Below are 21264 nucleotides of genomic sequence, written 5' to 3'. Positions count from 1 at the left end.
GGAGTACCTGTCAAAGTTTTGTGGTACCTTCTGTCAATTCCTCGTTTCATCCAATTGTTTAGAAATGCCAAACATGCTAAAAGTTTTTCGTGGCATGCTAATGAAAGAATAAAAGATGGTAAATTAAGACATCCAGCTGACACCCTAGCTTGGAAGGGAGTTTATTTGAAGTGGCCTTCTTTTGGAAATGAATCTCGTAATATTCATCTAGGTATTTCGCCTGACAGGTTTAATCCACACGCATCTCTTAGCAGTAAGTATAGTTGTTGACCTGTTATGCTTTTTATTTACAATCTACCACCTTGGTTGTGTATGAAGAGAAAGTTTACACTGTTGACCTTCTTGATATTAGGACCTAAACAACTTGATAATGACATTGATGTCTATCTAGCTCCTCTTATAGATGACTTAAAAACTTTGTGGGATGAAGGGGTTAAGGTTTATGATGCTTATAGGCAGGAAGAATTTAATCTTAGAGCGGTCTTATTGTGGACATTTAATGACTTTCCTGCTTATGGAAATTTACCTAGGTATAGTGTGAAAGGATATAAGGCGTACCCTGATTGTGAAGAAAAAACATGTTTTGAATACTTGAAACACTCTCGGAAAATATGTTACATGGGACATAGGAAGTTCTTGCATAATACACATAAACTTAAACTCCAGGGACTTGGAAGAAGGCATTCAATGGTAAACAAGAGTTTGAGGTTGTAACGCCTTAAACTCCAGGGACTGTTACAGTGCGCATTATAAACAGTGCTAAACTTGCTAATCGAGTCATTTGGCCACAAACGTGTAACTAAGTAAGATTAGCAGTTTAGGGATTAAAACTTTTGGTTAAGATATAACGTTTCATTAGAACGTTTACTGTATACATTGGGATCCCAAAAATACAATTTAAAGGTTTATTACAACAAAATATTTACAACCAGCCGATCTAAGCGGCAAAACAGGGTTTAACCCTAGTTCCTCTCCTTCAAACCTTGGCCGTGGCGGTCAATCAGTTGCATATGTACACATCGTCACCTAAGCTCTCCAAGTCAAGGATGGTCCAGCTTTCTTTTTCTTTTACATAAACCACATAGCACCCGTGAGCCGAAGCCCAGCAAGAAAACTCAATATGCTCATGAACAGTAATAACATGTCATCAAATCATAAGGCACACGCCTAGCAAATATAGCCCTATTCAAGCAGGCAAATGAGTTCACATAATGATGAATATACAACATCAACCGATGATCATAATAATCATCTAGGGCTTTTAGCCCCAAATAGAAGAGTGACAGTTGTAATCATCACTAAGGTGGGTTCCATTCCCATTAGCCATGTGAAGATAGGGTCACCGGGGCTTTGTAGATAAGTGATAATTTCACTAGCTTGAACAATATAGGTGTTCGATGAACTAGTCACCACTATAAACTACCGCATGACCATAGAGTCATAACCATGGGATTCCGCTCCCTAACCACGTGACAAACAGTCACCTAGGCCTTTGGCTCTGACTCTGAGTAATTAGTCCTAGACTAGTCAAGCACTTATAATTTTCATCGACCTTAGGGTCGGTCCAGCATTAATGCTCCTAGAGTCATTCAACGTTGATATAGATTAGATCTAATCTTTTATCAGCCCTGCATTCATGACGCTTATGCCATTTCTGGCTCTTAGGTCAGTAATACGCGACCAGTGTCGACCCTGACTAGTCAGTGCCATACACAAGTAAGCAATGCTACCAAGCATTAATTACATGTCAAATATCCAAATACAGGGCATTCACCATGCTTACTTAACAATTGCTAACATAATTAGGACCATGCACAAACACAGAGACTCAAGCTCTGAACAATCTCATATTCAATATCCATGGCATGCCCTATTCACATGTTTCTCGTGCATCACATGCATCACATTTAAACATCCAACATGCATTAAGAATAACCATGCAAGTAATATACACAATGTGCAGTTTTCTTACCTTTGGTCGAAGCACAGGTTACTAATAAACGAGCCACAAGCACGATCCTTACTCCAAGCCTCTAGTGATAACCTAGTTACAACCATAAACGGTGATCCAATGAGTTCAAGTTCTAAACCCAATCCCGGAACCAAGACCTAGCCTCCGAGAGATCAAATCCCACTAAACTGGGTAGTAGGAATGATCCCGAGGCCTAAGGTTTGAGTTCCCAAGCTTAAAACATCATTTCGGCCATAAACACCCTCAAACGTCGCGACCCCAAAACCTTGAGCCGCGACCCCCAACCAAAAGAGAGGCATCAGGGGCAAGCACCCACACTCAGTGCCACGGCCCCCAGAGCTCACAAAACCCCCCACCTGCTTCATCGAGTTTGGGTCGCGGCGCCCAAGAACAGGGTCACGGCCCAACCTTGGACCAGCCATTTTTCTCCCACTTTAACCTTTTAAAACCTCCTAAAAACCTATCCAAACATCTCCAAACTCAAAAATCAAAGTTCCCAAACATCCCCATCATCCAAAACCAACAAAACCCAAGTCTCAAATCTAATAAAACTCATCAAAACACAAAGTCCAATTCAAGCTTAAAAACTTTAAATACTTAAAACTTAAAACTTGAATTACCTCCGATAGAGTTGTTTTGCAACTAAATCCTCCGACTAATAAGCTTCTAATCTTTCCTAGGATTGCTATGCCTCGATCCTCGCTAGAATCCAAGTCTTAGATCTCAAGTTTCCTTCGAAAATGCGATCGGGAGATGAAAATGGAACTTAGAGGGAGAGAGAAGGTTCTGAACGTTCTTTTTATTCCTTTAAAGGTTACTTCAAGCTTAAGTAGCCTCAAACAAATCCTAATGCTCGGGGTCCCGAAAACATCCTCAGGGGAAAAATAGTCAAAACCTCCATAATTTCCCCTTGATCTTACTAATTCCCAATTTATCACCAAATATTTATTCCCATTACCCAATAACCCAGTAATGTTCTAAATACCCCTTGACTCTCTCCAAGTCAAGCATAAATCCCGTTGTGACTTTCCCACTAGCTTACCTCCTAGGATCGTTTCGTACTGGGTAACCCTAGCATAACCAAACAATAAAAAAGCACCACACACATATCACATATATGCCAAATATGCCTGAAATTGCCAAAATCTAAAAATCACCCAATTAGTCAGAAATGGGTTCACATGCATATTTAATACACCTAAACATGCATATTATCATTTAATAGCATAATAAATCAATTATGGCCCTCCCGACCTCCTAATCAAGGTTCTAAACCTTATTAGGAAATTTGAGCCATTACAACTATCCCGTCCTTACAGAAATTTCGTCCTTGAAATTTATCATTACCGCCCGGAATATAAATTCCGCACAACTGATTACAGTTTCCCAGGTCGTTCCCTCGACCTCACTGTTTCTGCATCATTACCTTAACTCAAGGTACACTTTGTTCCTCAAAACCTTATTCTTTTTGTCTCATATCTGGACTGGCTATTCCTTCCAGGATAACTTAGCCTCAATCTCCAGATTCTCATAACTCAATTCATGAGTTCCTTTCAACCCATGTCCTCAACATGGAAATTAAAACATACATTGTATACAACTGACAGTGCCAAAGATAAGGCCGATCCAAAGTCAACCTGACCAGTCCTATCCAGGACTCAAACTGTTATACTACCCTAGAGCTCAACTTGCGCTTAACTCCTCGCCCCTTTCCATGGTGATACTTTTGAGGAAGATACAATCTTTTACTTGGAACTCCATGTTCCTACTTTTCACTTCAGTAACACTTTTCCATTTACTCTAAAAAGTGAGCATCCAAGTTCTAACCTCTAATAATCTAAATGGTCCCCTAAACCACCTCAGGATCCAGAATCAACATCTCACCCATCTCATTCCAATGAACGGGTGATAAACATTCTCAAACATACCTCATCTCATAAGGTGCCTTTCCAATACTGGATAACTCTCTTTCTCTCTCTGACTTACCATCAGTCTAAGAACAATGAACTGTACTAAATCCCATTTATATATTAATCGCCTTCTTTAACCCTTCCATAACCTGGAAGTAACAATAGGATCTCCATCTGATAAAATATACCTTGAATTCCATGAAGGCACACTGTCTCTCTCACATAGAGATCTGAGTACTGATCAGCTATATTATTCTTCCTTGCTGACAAAAATAAACTCACTTAAAACACTGGTCCATAATGACCCAATGCCAACTCATACTGGCCCACTAACTTGGGCAATCCCACCGCGAAACCCATCGCGATGATTTCTTATTTCCCTTACGAAATACTCAAAGGCTGCAATGGCCCTGCTGACTTCTGATACTCTGCCTTGACTTGCTAACAGGTTAAGAACTTTACCACGTATTCCATTATGCCCCTCTCCATCCCAAGCCATCAATATTAAACTTCCAAACTCTGATACAATGCCACGATGCCTAAATGAAGAGAATAAGAGAGTAGCATGAGATTCATCCAGAATCTCCCAATTAATCTCAGTGTCCATCGGGTTCCAAATCCGATCCTTATACCACAATAAACCCATGCCTGAAACTGTAAAACCCTTGGCTAATCCAGCTAGGACTTTCCACTCAATCTTTTCTATTTGTGGTTCACTTGGTCATCTTTCCTTTTTAATCATTTCCAAAATGATAATCTTAAACATAAAACTGACCACCTGGCCCACCAAAAACTCTACTCTAGTTCTGGTCAGATCCTTTAACTAATAGATTGCATAGGCAATCCTTTTCCCTGTCACTGAGGTGTCATAACCACCTACTAATTGATTTTGATGTGCAAGAAGACTCAGAACTCTTTCCTAAGGCACCTATAATATCCTTACCACCTAAGGAAACTCCTGCCCCTAAGGTGTTCCTTGACCTTGGAAAATTTCCACCGAGAATACACCACAATACCATAGTTCAAGACGATCATAGATCCCATTCAAATAAACCTTTGAATGCCCTATTCATCTGATTCACAAACACTTGGCATTAAACAAATTCTCAAAACCTACTCAGCACTCTCAGTGCTCTTATCTGCCACAAACAATCTTTTGCATATCCTTCTCTCTAATCTCTAGCTGGTACTAACCAAATCCAAGATCAACCTTAGAGAATACCATCTTACTCACTAGCTGAACCTTTAATTCTTACAACTGCACTGAGCCATTCAAAACAGTGCCCTAAATCTGACTCCATTCCTTGCACTTATCCAATCACCATTCTATCTCTCCATATAAAAGAAACCCTGGCATGTTCCCTGGAAGCACATCCAAAAACTCACAGACTAGTCCAGTTTGTCCTGATCCCGCTGGCACCATCTAAGTGGTATCCACCACACTAGCTAAGAGTTCCATGTATCTCTCTGCCATAAAACTCTAGCTCTCACTACATATGTCATAAGCATACCAAATCCATGCATAGTGCCAACTATCACAAGGCTTTCCACTCTCAAGCTCAAGAGTTACTATACTTTCCTTATCATTTAGCATTGTCCCATAATTACTTAACCAATCCATATCCCAGATCATACCCAAGCCTGTCATAACCAGCTTTATCAAAATCACTAATGAGTCTCTTCTCCTTTTTAGTCATAACCCAATTCATCTCTTAAGTCACCAATACAGTATTGCCTTCCCATCACAACACAACCATGTGATCTGCATATCATCTTTATGCTTCTCTATATGCAACAAACAAAGGAATAGCATGGCACCAAAACCAGTAAGCATAATACAAAATCAGAAGTAGAAAGCTGACCTGCCACCCCTGAGGAACTAGTCTCAGTCTTAGACTCTGACTGCCTCGGAATAAACACTCGAGTTGGAGTCGAGCTGTCCATCCTCTTTTGCTCATCCTTCCTTAGCATTGGGCAATCCTTCTTACGATGTCCAAACATTTTACATGAGAAATATGCCTTTGCTCGACATTCTCCCAGATGACGCCTCTTACACCGAGTGCATACTGGACGAGTCTTCCTACTTTCATTCTTACTTGCTCCAATAAGTGGAGATACCACTATCTGAGCTCCGTGCTCTCTGGCACTCTTCTTCTTAGTTCTTATGCTCTCTACAGCAAGAGCCTTCTCTACCACCTGAACATAGGTAGAAATTTCATGCACTTGGGCAACTCTAATGCCCTGAGCTATTCCAGGATTCAATCCCTGAATAAATCTTTCCTTCCGAGCTACATCTGTGGGTACCATGTCAAAATCGAACTTGGAAAACCCATCAAATCTATTAACATACTCGGTTACTAATGCCTTTCCCTGAACAAGATTCAGAAACTCATTCACCTTAGCAGTCGCTGCATCACAGTAATACCTTTCATTGAACAGCTGCCTAAACTCTTTCCAGTCCATCACAACTGTGTCTCGTGTCTGGGATACTACTTCCCACCACGTCCGGGCATCATCCCGCAATACAAATTTCGCATAAGCCACCCTATCGTGACCTACCAGCCCCATATTGTCCAGAATGGAACTGATCATGCCCATCCATTGCTCGGCTCTGAATGGATCTAGACCTACCTCGAAGACTGAAGGGTAATACTCCTAGAATCTTCCACAGAGAAATTCCCATCTGTTCTCAACCCTAGGCTGAGCCAAAGCTGATGCCGCTCATGGCATAACCAAGGAAGAAGTGCTCCCCAACAGATTCCGTTGTTGCTTCAGACACCTGATCTCTCCCTCATGCCTCCACAATCTTGATTGCAAATCTGTGAACATCTGCTGAAAATTAATAGGAGCATATGAAGAACTAAAACCCTGGCTGTAACTCCCAGCCTCTATATAACCACCACCAGGCCTCATTATCTGCCTTAGATATAAACCTGCTGATTGAATCTGCAGTCAAAAACTTGACCCATTAAACATGATGAGCATATCAAGAGCTTTCCCCATAGAATCAATCTTACCACACCACATTCACAAATCACTGCAGTGCTATAAACATGACCATGACTTTCATACATCAATCATAATCCCTGCTCTTCCAACAGTCACACCATGCCTCCACTCCAGCATGCATATATCACATTTATATATTCATGGAGCAGGTAATCATATAATCGCATTCATATATTTATAAATATATATATTCACGGAGCATATAATCATATAGTCAAGAGTCAGGCTCTATCAGAATCTCATGCTCCCTAGTACAATGTGCAAGTAAAGCAGTTACATTCTATTTAAGCAGTTAAGCACATAACTACAAAAATAGTTACCATTCCCTCAGTGAAGCTGTCTTCAGTGACGAGTATACATGCTCAGCTTGTCTTCAGGAACCATAAACCTTGGCTCGCTCTGATACCAAATTGTAACGCCCTACACTCTAGGGACCGTTACAGTGCACATTATAAACAGTGCTAAACTCGTAAATCGAGTCATTTGGCCACAAACGTGTAACTAAGTAAGATTAGCAGTTTAGGGATTAAAATTTTTGGTTAAGATATAATGTTTCATTAGAACGATTACTGTATACATTGGGATCTCAAAAATACAATTTGAAGGGTTATTACAACAAAATATTTTCAACCAGCCGTCTAAGCGGTAAAACAGGGTTTAACCCTAGTTCCTCTCCTTCAAACCTCGGTCGTGGCGGTCGAGCAATTACATATGTACACATCGTCACCTAAGCTCTCCAACTCAAGGATGATCCAGCTTTCTTTTTCCTTTACCTACACCACATAGCACCCATGAGCCGAAGCCCAGCAAGAAAACTCAATATGCTCATGAACAGTAATAACATGTCATCAAATCATAAGGCACACGCCTAGCAAATATAGCCCTACTTAAGCAGGCAAATGAGTTCACATAATGATGAATATACAACATCAACCGATGATCATAATAATCATCCAGGGCTTTTAGCCCTAAATAGAAGAGTGACAGTTGTAATCGTCACTAAGGTGGGTTCTGTTCCCATTAGCAATATGACGATATGGTCACCGGGGATTCGTAGATAAGTGATCATTTCACTAGCTTAAACAAGATAGGTGCTCAATTAACTAGTCACCAATATAACCTACCGCATGACCATAGAGTCACAACCATGGGATTCCTCTCCCTAACAACATGACAAACAGTCACCTAGGCCTTTGGCCCTGGCTCTGAGTAACCAGTCCTAGACTAGTCAAGCGCTTATAATTTTCATCAACCTTAGGATCGGTCCAACATTAATGCTCCTAGAGTCATTCAACGCTGATATTGATTAGATCTATTCTTTTATCGACCTTGTGTTCATGACGCTTATGCCGTTTCTGGCTCTTAGGTCAGTAATACGCGACCAGTACCGACCTTGACTAGTCAGTGCCATACTCAAGTAAGCAATGCTATCAAGCATATATCACATGTCAAATATCCAAATACAGGGCATTCAACATGCTTACTTAACAATTGCTAGCATAATTAGGATCATGCATAAACACAGAGACTTAAACTCATATTCAATATTCATGGCATGCCCTATTCACATGTTTCTCGTGCATCACATGCATCGCATTTAAACATCCAACATGCATTAAGAATAACCATGCATGTCATATACATAGGGTGTAGTTTTTTTACCTTTGGTCCAAGCACAGGTTACCAATAAACGAGCCACAAGCACGATCCTTACTCTAAGCCTCTAGTGATAACCTAGTCACAACCATAAACGGTGATCTAATGAGTTCAAGTTCTAAAACCAATCCCGGAATCAAGACTTAGCCTCTGAGACATCCAATCCTACTAAACTGAGTAGTAGGAATGATCTTGAGGCCTAAGGTTTGAGTTCCCAAGCTTAAAACATCATTTTGGCCATAAATACCCTCAAGCACCACGGCCCCAAAACCCTGAGTCGCGACTCCCAGCCAAAAGAGAGGCATCAGGGGCAAGTGCTGCGGCGCCCCACACTCAGTGCCGCAGACCCCAGAGCTCACAAAACCTCCACCTGCTTCATCAAGCTTGGGCTGCGGTGCCCAAGAACAGGGTCGCGGCCCAACCTCGGACCAGCCATTTTTCTCCCACTTTAACCTTTTAAAACCTCCTAAAAACCTATCCAAACATCTCCAAACTCAAAAATCAAAGTTCCCAAACATCCCCATCATCCAAAACCAACAAAACCCAAGTCTCAAATCTAATAAAAACTCATCAAAACACAAAGTCCAATTCAAGCTTAAAAACTTTAAATACTTAAAACTTGAATTACCTCCGATAGAGTTGTTTTGCAACTAAATCCTCTGACTAATAAGCTTCTAATCTTTCCTAGGATTGCTATGCCTCGATCCTCGCTAGAATCCAAGTCTTAGAACTCAAGTTTCCTTCAAAAATGCGATCGGGAGACGAAAATGGAACTTAGGGGGAGAGAGAACGTTCTGAATGTTCTTTTTATTCCTTTAAAGGTTACTTCAAGCTTAAGTAGCCTCAAACAAAGCCTAACGCTCGGGGTCCCGAAAACATCCCCAGGGGAAAAATAGTCAAAACCTCCATAATTTCCCCTTGATCTTACTAATTCCCAATTTATCACCAAATATTTATTCCCATTACCCAATAACCCAGTAATGCTCTAAATACCCCTTGACTCACTCCAAGTCATGCATAAATCCCATTGTGACTTTCCCACTAGCTTACCTCCTAGGATCGTTTCGTGCTGGGTAACCCTGGCATAACCAAACAATAATAAAGCACCACACACATATCACATATATACAAAATTTGCCCGAAATGGCCAAAATATGAAAATCACCCAATTAATCAGAAATGGGTTCACATGGATATTTAATACACCTAAACATGCATATTATCATTTAATATCATAATAAATCTATTATGGCCCTCCCGACCTCCTAATCAAGGTCCTACACCTTATTAGGAAATTTGGGGCATTACAGAGGAGGCTCCTAAGCCATTGAATGGGATCCAAGTACTTGAGAAGATGTCTAAAATTGTGTTCAAGTTAGGGAAGCCTAAAGTTCGTACACCTATAAATATGAAACATAGTCGTAAGGCTAAGGTTGTGGAGGAGTCATAAGGGTGTTATAAAAAGAAATATGGTTTCTTCGAACTTGAATCTTGGCCTTTCTTACTTATATGCCATAGTTTAGATGTTATGGACATAGAGGAAAATGTATGTGATAGTTTGATTGGCACTTTGTTGAATATTCCTGGGAAAACTAAGGATGGAATTAAGGCTAGACAAGACATGGTTGCAATGGTTATAAGGGATGAATTAATTCCAAAACCAAATAAGAGATGAACATTTTTACCTCCTTCTGCTTACACTCTTACTAAAGAGGAAAGAATGGAAATTTGCAGATGTTTATTTAATATAAGAGTTCCAAACGGATATTCCTCAATTATAAGGTCATTGGTAGACATGAAAAGTTGTATTCTAACTGGTATGAAATCTCACGATTGTCATATTCTAATGTAACATTTACTACCAGTGGCCATTTGATCTGTGTTGCCTAGGAAAGTTCGAGATGTAATCACAAGGTTATGCTAGTTTTTCAAGTCATTGTGTTGTAAGGTGATTGATCTGCTTAAGTTACCTAAGTTAAGAGATGAAATTGTTGAGGTATTGTGTGTGTTGGAGAAATATTTCCCGCAAGCATTTTTTGATATAATGATCCATCTGACAGTTCACTTGGTTAGAGAACTAAGATATTGTGGTCCCATTTATTTAAGATGGATGTATCCATTTGAGCGATATATGAAGATTCTCAAGGGGTATGTTAGGAATAGAAGTCGACCAGAAGGATGCATCGTCGAATGCTATATTGCAGAAGAGGCAGTTGAATTTTGTTCTGAATACATGACTGGTGTACAGAGAATTGGGTTAAATGATGTTGAAAATATTGAGATTCAGAGTTTTCGTGGTAGCGTTATATGCATAGTAAGTCGAGATATACTAGATGAAGCGCATCGTCTTGTGTTGCATAATATAAATAAAATTTAACCTTATATCGAGTGAGTTATATTCATATAATACATTAAGTTTAAGTTGTGTAATTTTGTATGTTCAATTGTTTAACAACATATGTATAATTGAAGGGAACATTTTAATTGGATGAAGACCAAATTTCCATCCAAGTCAAGGAACCCAAAATTGTTATAAGATGAACATTATCGAACTTTGAGTAGTTTGATAGAACAAAAGGTAAATTGTGTTGATTATGGAAAGTCGTCATTTATTGGTAATTACAAGATGGCATGGTTGGTTGTTTTTAGTAATTTGTTTTTGGTATGTTGATTTAATAGGTTGTGTCAGAATTACAAAACACATTAAATAAGGTTTCATACATCATTAAGTGGATTTCTCGAGGACCTTCTGTTAATGTCATCAAGTTTTCATCACACATGATTAACGGTACTCTATTTAACACTAGGGAGCGTGATAACAACAGAAACACACAAAACAGTGGTGTTAGCCTTGTTAATAAAACTGTGCAAGTCTCTAGTGCAAAAGACAAAAATCCAGTTGAATGTGATGTGACTTTTTATGGAGTAGTTAATGAAATTTGGGAGTTAGATTATATCGCAACTCGAGTACCTGTTTTCTTTTGTGATTGGGTGAAAAGTGACAGCGACATAATATATGAAGATTTTGGTTTCACATTAGTTAATCTAAAATGAATTGGGCACAAATCTGACCGATTTATATTAACTTCACAAGCCAAACAAGTATTTTATGTGAATGATCTTTTAGACAACCAGTGGTCAATTGTTCTTCCAACGCAAACAAGAGAATGGAACATTAAAGATGGTGATTTACATGATATACCTCTCGAAGAAGAACTTGTCACATTCACCGCAATAGAAGATAATGATGAAGTTGATGATGATTGTATTTGTTTCCGTGAAAACGGTGAAGGATTATGGGTTGATGATAATGGGTCTTGAGATACCATTTAATGAGTTTGTTATGTTTATGATATGTGAAATTTTTAGTTTCATCTTTTGGTTTCATCTTTTTGTTTTATCTTTTGGTTTCATTTTTAATTCAAATGCTTGTATAACCTTTTTTTTATGACTATGAGTGTCCAAAATGGTTATAATAATGATATTTATGTTTTACAGATGGAGGGTGATCATTTTGATGGTAGTTCTGATGAGGGGGAGCATCGCCCTCATTCTCAGCCAGTGGAACAAGAACATAAAACTGTGAGAGGACGCACATGGATGTCTAAAAACACCAAAAAAAAGGAGTGAAGGACATCTTACACATGTTGAATACAACGAGTATGGTCAAATAGTTGGTGAGACTAGAAGTAATGTTTCATAACAACTTGGAGTTATTGTTCGAGCCACTATGTCCATCAACACTAATAGTTGGAACGATGTTAGTATGGTGGGTAAAAATAAAATATGGGATACAATGAAGGTATAATTTTATTAATAATATTTCATTTAATTTTTAAAAATATATATTTTTGTGATAATATGATTCTTATTACTTTCAAACTTGCAGAAAACTTTTGATTTGGACCCTAAACAAAAGAAACAAATATTGATGGATGCGGGAAAGTACTTTCGAAATTGGAAGACTAATCTCACAAGGGTACATGTGTATGACGCTTTGAAAAAAATCCCAAATGAGTTCCCACCAGCTATTCCATTTGGGTTTGAGAATGTCATAAAGCCAAATGAATGGTTAAAGTTTTTGAACTCAAGATTAACTCCCGAGTGGTGTAGAAAGAGAGAAGAGATGAAACCTTATCGAGCATTGAATAAATACAATCACAACCTCTCTAGAGGAGGCTATGTGCGTATTGAAGAGATGTTAATGCAATAAAGTGGGAAAAGCCTGACTGAACTTGATAGGGCAGACTTGTGGAGCATGGCTTGGAGAGGCCTTTGAGATTCAAAAAAATATTATAAGTGCTCATATTTAATCATGTTGGTATATCAAATTATTAGCTTCTATATATAACTTTCTATGAATATTGTTTCATAGGATCATTACTGACAACTCCAAGCTGAGGATAAATGGGCACCTGATGGCCCTGATGATGTGTTGACGAGGGCGTTAGGCACTCCTGAGCCTCAAGGACGTGTTAGGGCTGGAGGACACGGTGTGTCCCGCACAGTATACTGGAATACACCAACACCTACCTCAATGAAAAATAAATCGAAAGCCCCTTCTTTGAATGATGACATTATAAAGGAGTTTGAAGAAAGATTTTGGAAACAAGAAGAAGAGCATCGTCAACAAGCACAACGTCTAGAAGAGTGCCTTAAGCAACAAGATAAACTCTTGAGAAAATTCGTGGCCCAACAGAGCAGGTCAGGATCCAACATTCGAGACCCACCAGTGCCACCATCATATTATGTGCCCGACCCACCAGTGCCACCAACGCATGCGTCCTACTATACTCCTGACCCACTAGTGCCTCAAGCAGAAGATCAAATTATTGCACTACAACCGTTTTTGCAAAGGTAGTTAAATTTTTTTGAATATTCCAAAACCAAATAGATTTCTTTACTGTTTCAACATGCTCATTTGTATATAACATGTTTCTTGCGCAGTACCGAGCATGCCAATTAGCCATTGGTTCAGTTTCAAACGTTGTTGCATCAGGTAAACTCATTGAAAGAGAGGCAGGCAACAACTACCAAGTTATGATTACTAGCTCTTAAGCCAACTTGTCCTCTCCCTTTTGCATATCTTGATTTGGATATGTACATAGTTTCTCAAGCCATTGGGACGACAATAGTGTGGCCTAAGGATTTGGTCATTATATCTGAAGATATATATCATGGGGTGATGCCATATTTTTACATAATTATCTTTTCAATTCTATATTAATTTGTTTGCATTTTTTTTAATTTTTTGATATTATTGTATACAGGTTCCCTCAACAAGTAGGATTAGATCACAACGACCAAAAGCTCCATCAACACAATAACCACGAGAAAGAAGACGACCACAAACTCCTCCAACACAACTGCCCACACTCCATTGGAACGATTACACAATACCGTATCTCAGTGGGTTGATGGCGAGTGTGTCAATCTAGGCATAGAGTATGACGTTTTTTATCAGGATATGTCTTACTGTTATATATTTAAGGATGACATACTTCAGTTTTCTCGAAAGGAGAAGATTGGACAAGCAGTTGTCGTCAGCTACATGAGGTATATATCTCACAACGTTCGTTCATTTAATTTTCTAATTTGATTTATTCATTCATATAACAATTTTTGTATTTTTGTATTAGGTTCATTTACAGATATGTGGTACAACAAGGTCGCCAAAATAAGTTTTTATTTGTCAATCCTAATATTGTATCCACTAAAGGGAGTTCATTCGAAGATCATGTTCAAAATCTGTTCAGACAATGCAATGACGTAAAATCAAAAGAACAAGTTATCCTTGTCCCTTGGAACCATGAGTAAATTTAAAAAGTTGTCATTTTTCCAACCCATATCAATACTTTCTTTGTTTAACATTTGAGTTATAATTTTTTTGTTTTTCTTATGCAGTGAACATTGGATGTTGCTTATTTAGGAACCATATGCATATCATGTTTATTGTTGTGATATAGTGAATTCAGATCTGAATAACCATGAGGAGATTGTATCAGTGATCGTCAGCGCTTTCAATCTTTTTTTCTCTATGAATCTTCCTGATGTCGAGATCCCTGATACTCTACGCATTAAGCAACCTCAGGTAAGTAATTGCAACTTAAATTTTTAACTTTTATAATTATTAAGTAGAATAATATGTATGCATTTTTTTTAACAAGTTTCAATTTAATAATGAATTACTCATACTTTTAAATAATTAGTGCCCACACCAACTAGACAATGTGGCATGCAGATACTACATAATGAGGATGTTGAATGATTTGATTGAACATGTGATTCCTGGACATTACTTGAGAACGATATTATTAATTAAAATTTACTAATTATCTTTGAAACCATATATATAAATGTAATCAAATAATTAATTTATATATTTTACTTTATATTTTTTGCAGCTAACAAGTACGTCATATACAGAGGCACAAATTGATGAGTTGCGACAAGAATGGGTGTCATATATGTTACCGATAATCCAAAGTTACCGACCTCGTTGTTAGATTTTCTTACTTTGTACCTCTTTATTCATACAGAGTGCAATATTTGTTAATTTTGAATATGTCTAACAAATATTGTTTTTCTTGTATATGTCTAACAAATATTATGTTTCTTGCATATTTTCATTTATTAATTATGTCAATTTCAATTTAAATTAATATTAAATTGATATCAATTTAATTAATTTAAATCAATATTAAAATAATTTCAATTTAATTAATTATTAAATCAATTAAAATTATTTCAATTTAATTAATTATTAAATCAAATTAAAATAATATTAATTATAAAAAAAAATTAAACCTGGGAGACTTTCAATGTCTTGCACCGGGAGACATGATACCCACTGGGAAAGGTGGGAGACTTCCCACGTCTCTCAGTGGGAGACATTGAAAGTCTCCCAGAGACTTTCAACCTCTCCAATTGGGAGATGTAGGAAGTCTCTCATATCTCCCAATCAGAGACATTCAATGTAAGAGACTTCCCATGTCTCCCAATGGAAGATGTTGAAAGTCCACGTTTTTTTGACACCTTTCAACATCTCCCACTAGGAGACGTGAGATGTATCTCACATCTCCCACTAGGAGACGTGAGATGTATAGATGTATCTCACATCTCCCATTAGGAGACATGAGATATATACTTACAATGACTCCACCTACAACGTCTCTCCCTATGAGAGACATTGTAGACTTTCAATATCTCCAAAATAAAGTCATAAAACCCTTATTTTGTTGTAGTGATGAGAGAACCTTGTGTGGGAGTACTTACTTAACGGCCTAAGAGTATAATTCCTTATAAACACTTACAAGCGATGTTACTCTCTTTCCAATGTGGGACAATGAATTCCCACTTTTATTTCCAACTTCTTTCCAGTTCAATGGACCATCTTTAATTTAGATATCAATTTTTTTCACCCAAATATCATTTAATTTTTAGTGTAGATATATTGATTCGAAGCTGTCACGGAGGGGAGCCCATTCCCGCTTTAATCTTTCACTAAGTCTAAGTGGGATCTACTTGAAAGTGAACCTCAAAATGGCTCTTTCTCATGTCCTACAACATAGTTTTTCAACAATATATATATATATATATATTAAATGAGATGGCACATATACAAACTCTTCGTGAGCAACTGGTGGTTATATATATGATTCTACATCCTGTTTAATTGTTCCTTCTTATTAATTTGTTATGTCATTTTATTTCTAGTTCAAGCGACAGAATTAAGAGATTTTATAAATATATATATACATACACTACACCCAACACTACTTTCCACAACACATAATTAATTATAAGTCTTTTGAAAATGTATTATAATATATACTATGTAAAAAGTGATAAAGTAATAGAAATAAAATTTTAAAAAAAAAAACAGCCTACCCCGATACTTTTTTCCCATTCTCCTTCTCATCTCTTTCTCTTCCCTTCGCCCTAGCCACCACTCTTGTAACCACCATCATCCTTAGCTCTGACCACCTAACTGCCATCCTCCCAATCCTTTTTCTCTGAGCCAAGCTCCAATTCTCAGGCACTCGTGAACCCAACTCCCGAACCAAGTGACCCCAGGTGCGAGCCCACCTCTGCGTGCCTTCGACCCAGTGCGACTTCCATTCACGAGCCACCGCCAGGCACAGTTCTGCACTCGTTCCGTTGTAGAGCCCTGAGTGTGCACCAAGCGAGGGCCTAGATTCCACAAGCCCAGGCGCGCCTCCCCTTAATGTGAGGCCATATGTATAAATACATGTATACATGTTTATATAAATTTGGTTCTTCAGGACTATGCGCATTCTCCCCTAATTTTGATGCTTGTTTTGTTGCTCTTCCTGCTAGCAATACCAAAGGCGCTGTATTGTTGTACAATGCTATGGATCTGCTGTCCCATTGTGAGGTTACGGTTTATGAGTTGAAAAAAATAAGACAGATGGGGAAATTGTGAAATGACCTCAAATTTTTTTGTATATTTTGTAGAAAATTTTGTTAATCCATTTCTAAAACAAGATAATTGCTTTTAAGGTTGAGATTACACTATTGTTACTAATTGTTAGGAAGTTCATAGACAGATGTCCAATAATTAACTTTGCTTTCAAATCTGTTTTCCATTTTAATTCGTGTTTTGATGTTTGTGTTTGATCAATTACAGATAGATGCTCATCGTTCTCCGCTGGCTGCAATGACCCTTTCTTCCAATGGAATGTACATAGCAACAGTATCTGAGCAGGGAACCATAATCAGAGTTCATATGGTTTCTGAAGCAACTAAGGTTGTGAGTCATGTTTCAAAATTCAAATTGTGCCTTTTTCTTTTAAAAGATGGTGTAAAAGATAATTTGACGCATAAATTTTAGCATTACAAGGCTATAAATCATATTTTTCTACAATGGTTAACTGAGGAATGGCCTGGTTTGTCATCATTCCGAAGTTGAAGTCATGCGAGGAAATAGAATTAGATGCTAAAATTGCAAGGCTACAAACCAAATAATTTTGTTACCTTGCACTCTTTTATGTGTGCATTACAAGTTGAGCACTATGTGTATATGTTTTTGTGTTTGCATGTGTGCATTAATATTTTACTGTGGTACCAACTAAGTGAAAATTTTGCATGTATTACAATAACTCAACATGTTTCACATTGCATGTTTCTCTAGTATATTATCTTTTCTTTTTTTATTATAATTATTTTCTGTATATCAAGCGTGTCTTTGATATTAGTTCCATGGCGCTTCCTGAAATCAAATGTAAAAATATTTCAAGACAGCAAAATCTAACAGATCCTTCTTAGCAGTCTTACAATTTTCGAAGAGGTTCATATCCATCGACTATATTTTCCTTGTCATTTGGTCCTTCGACAGAGCTTCCAGATATTCTTGTGGCCACAGGTTCTTCAGGGTCAGTTCATGTTTTCTCACTTGGATTTGCTTTATGCCAAAGGTGAGAACCGTGACTGGAATATGTAGATGACAGTACGTAATACTCATATTTACTGCATCTAACCAAATTTATATTTTAACACATTGCTATTTCACATGTATGCTTGTTGTTGATAACTTTTGAAGATTGTTTATTACTCTGTGGGGGTTTATATAACCTATTATAATTCTCTTTATTCAATTTTCATTTTTAAAGTTTCATAATTTAGTCCTATTGGTTGGTGCTTTTATATAGAGAGTAATGCATGATTTCCAACTTTCTATTTTATCCAAGTAGTATCAAGCTACCAAAATGTTGATATGAAAGAAATATATTTGTAATTGACTTTTTCAACTACGCATGCTGTGCAATCTTCACATGAGAAGGAAAAAAAAAGGTCCAAAAAAATAATTGACTTACGGATACATTGGGAATATCTTCAGATTGAACTAAGCACAGGTTCAATTTTCTCTTTTAAGAGAAGGGCCTACTTGATATTTTTAATTGTTAGAGCATCATATATAATGAGCATGATCTGTGTATATATGGTTGTATAGTTGTGTTAGAGATTGTATATAGTTAGGCTGTTAGAATTCTGTTATGAGTTTTGTAGAGTTTGTTAGCCTTTCTGTTTAGTTTGTACAGCTGTGTAATTACTTACTTAGCTTAGACTATTTATACTGGTTTGTACAGAACTATTCCAATTAATGAAAATCATTTTTCATCACACTCAGATTCTTGATATGGTATTAGAGCCACTCCACTGAGAGTTTCTCTATTAGGGTTTCCTCATTCAGCTCGTTCTTCGTTCTTGGTTTCTCCTCTCTGATTGTATTCCTCGGCAATGGCTACTACTCCGGCCGCCACTGTTTCATCTTCTTCTGGTTCTTCCTTGTTTACTCCGGTCACATTTTCTCATAAGATCTCTGTTAAGCTGGATCCGAATAATTTCTTGCTCTGGCGACCACAAGTTTTGTCTGCGATCAAAGGCCACCAGCTTCAACATTACATCTCTGAAGATGCGTCTCCACTGCCGAAATTTCTTTCTGAAGCAGATCAGATTGCCAAGAACATTAATCCTGCCTTCGTTCAGTGGGATCAGCAAGATAATTTTCGCTACTCTTGGCTTCTCTCCTCTATGACGGAAGGGATGCTCACTCGAGTTGTTGGATCGGATACATCGGCAAAAGTCTGGAAAGTTTTGGAGGTGTATTTTGCTACTCAAACTTCTGCCAAAATTGATCAGTTCACCACTCAGCTCTCTCAAATCAAGAAAGGATCTCTTACTCTTGATGACTATCTCCTCAAGATCAAAGCTCTTGTCGATAAGCTCGGATATGTTGGCCATGTTGTTTCTATCAAAGATCATATAGCTGCAATCTTTAAAGGTTTACCGTCTGATTACAATACCTTCATTGTTTCTGTTAACTCACACACAGAGAAGTATACAGTTTTCGAGATTGAGTCTCTTCTCTTGTCTCAAGAACATCGATTGGAATCTCAAATCCAAGATCTGGACTCTGCCTCTGCAAACATTGCTCATCACCGATATAACAAGTCTACTGGAGGTAATTTCTCTCCTTTTTTTGGTACTAAACCAAATCTTGCTGGTGGTGGCACTCTATCTCATCCACCTCGTGGTGCATCCAACTATGGTTATGGACGCCCGTTCTGGAATCCGTATGCCACTGAAGGTCGTGGACCAATGTCTCACAATGGTAGCAACTTTAATGGCAGGCCTACAACTAATCCAAGTAGCTTCAATAATACTTCATCTATTAATTCTACTGGTCGTCCTGTCTGCCAGCTATGTGCCAGACTAGGTAATGTTTCCTCCAAGTGCTATCAGCACTACAATCCAGATTTTCCAGGAGTGGGAGAAGGCACCATTGCTCGACTCTTGGCTCACATAGCTACTGCAGATTCAGTAAATGACATGGCCTGGTATCTGGATTCTGGTGCTACCAGTCACTGTACTTCGGATGCCAATAATCTGATGAAGAAGACTGAGTATTTTGGCTCGGATCAAATTCATGTGGGTGATGGTGCTGGTTTATCCATCCAAAATGTTGGTAAGTCCACTTTCAAATCTCCTCTCTCATCTAGATACCTTGTCCTAGATTGTTTACTCCATGTTCCCCAAATAACTAAAAATCTACTAAGTGTTTCCCAATTTGCTAAGGACAATCATGTTTACTTTGAATTCTATCTTGATTTTTGTCTTGTCAAAGATCAGGTTTCCAAGGAAGTTCTGATGAAGGGTACTGTTAGGCAAGGACTCTATGTCTTCCACCCTTCCTCCATCCGTCTCCTCCGTCCATCTTCATCAGAGTCTCCATCTTCTTTAGCTTGTTCTCAATCTGTCAATAATTCTTGTTTGAGCACTTGTACTGCTTCAAGTTGTACTTCTTTTAGTTTGTGGCACAGTAGGTTAGGTCATCCTGCTGCCAAAACTGTTCAAAGAATTATGTCACAATGTAATATTTTTCCTAGTAATAAAACTTTCTCAGATTTTTGCACTGCCTGTTGCAAAGGAAAGATACACAAGTTTCCTTTTCCCAACTCTGATTCTAAATATGACGAGCCCCTCCAATTGATCCACTCTGATTTGTGGGGTCCCTCACCTATGGTTTCCTTTAATGGTTACAAATATTATGTTCATTTTGTTGATTCTTACTCTAGATATACATGGGTTTATCTACTGAAAAATAAATCTGAAGCTATGCAAACTTTCACAAATTTTCGCACTCAAGTAGAAAAAGAGTTTGGTTGTCCTATAAAAGCTATTCAAACAGATTGGGGGGTGAGTATAAAGCTATGGAAAATTACTTACGTGAGAATGGCATTCACCATAGGGTATCTTGTCCTACCACTCATGAACAAAATGGCTTAGCTAAGCGTAAACATAGGCATCTCATAGAGACTGCTTTGACCTTACTTGCACATGCTTCATTGCCTCTAAAATTTTTGGATGAGGCTGTGAGAGCCTCGGCCTATCTCATAAACAGACTTCCTTCTCTTGTAATAGGCAACTCCACTCCTCTCAAGGTTCTTTTTAAAAAAGATCCTGATTACTCTGAGTTGAAGGTCTTTGGATGCTCTTGTTATCCAAACACTAGACCTTACAACAAACACAAGCTTGAGTTTCGGTCTATTGAGTGCGCTTTTCTGGGGTATAGCTTAAAGCATAAAGGTTACAAGTGTTTGTCTCACTCAGGTCGTGTTTATATTTCTAGAGATGTAATTTTTGATGAGTTCTCTTTTCCTTATGCTACACTCTAGCTACCTCTAGTACTAGTAC

This window comes from Humulus lupulus, chromosome 6 (genome assembly GCF_963169125.1).
Source record: "Humulus lupulus chromosome 6, drHumLupu1.1, whole genome shotgun sequence".
In the NCBI taxonomy this organism is placed as follows: Eukaryota; Viridiplantae; Streptophyta; class Magnoliopsida; order Rosales; family Cannabaceae; genus Humulus; species Humulus lupulus.
This window is presented reverse-complemented; position numbering follows the sequence as displayed.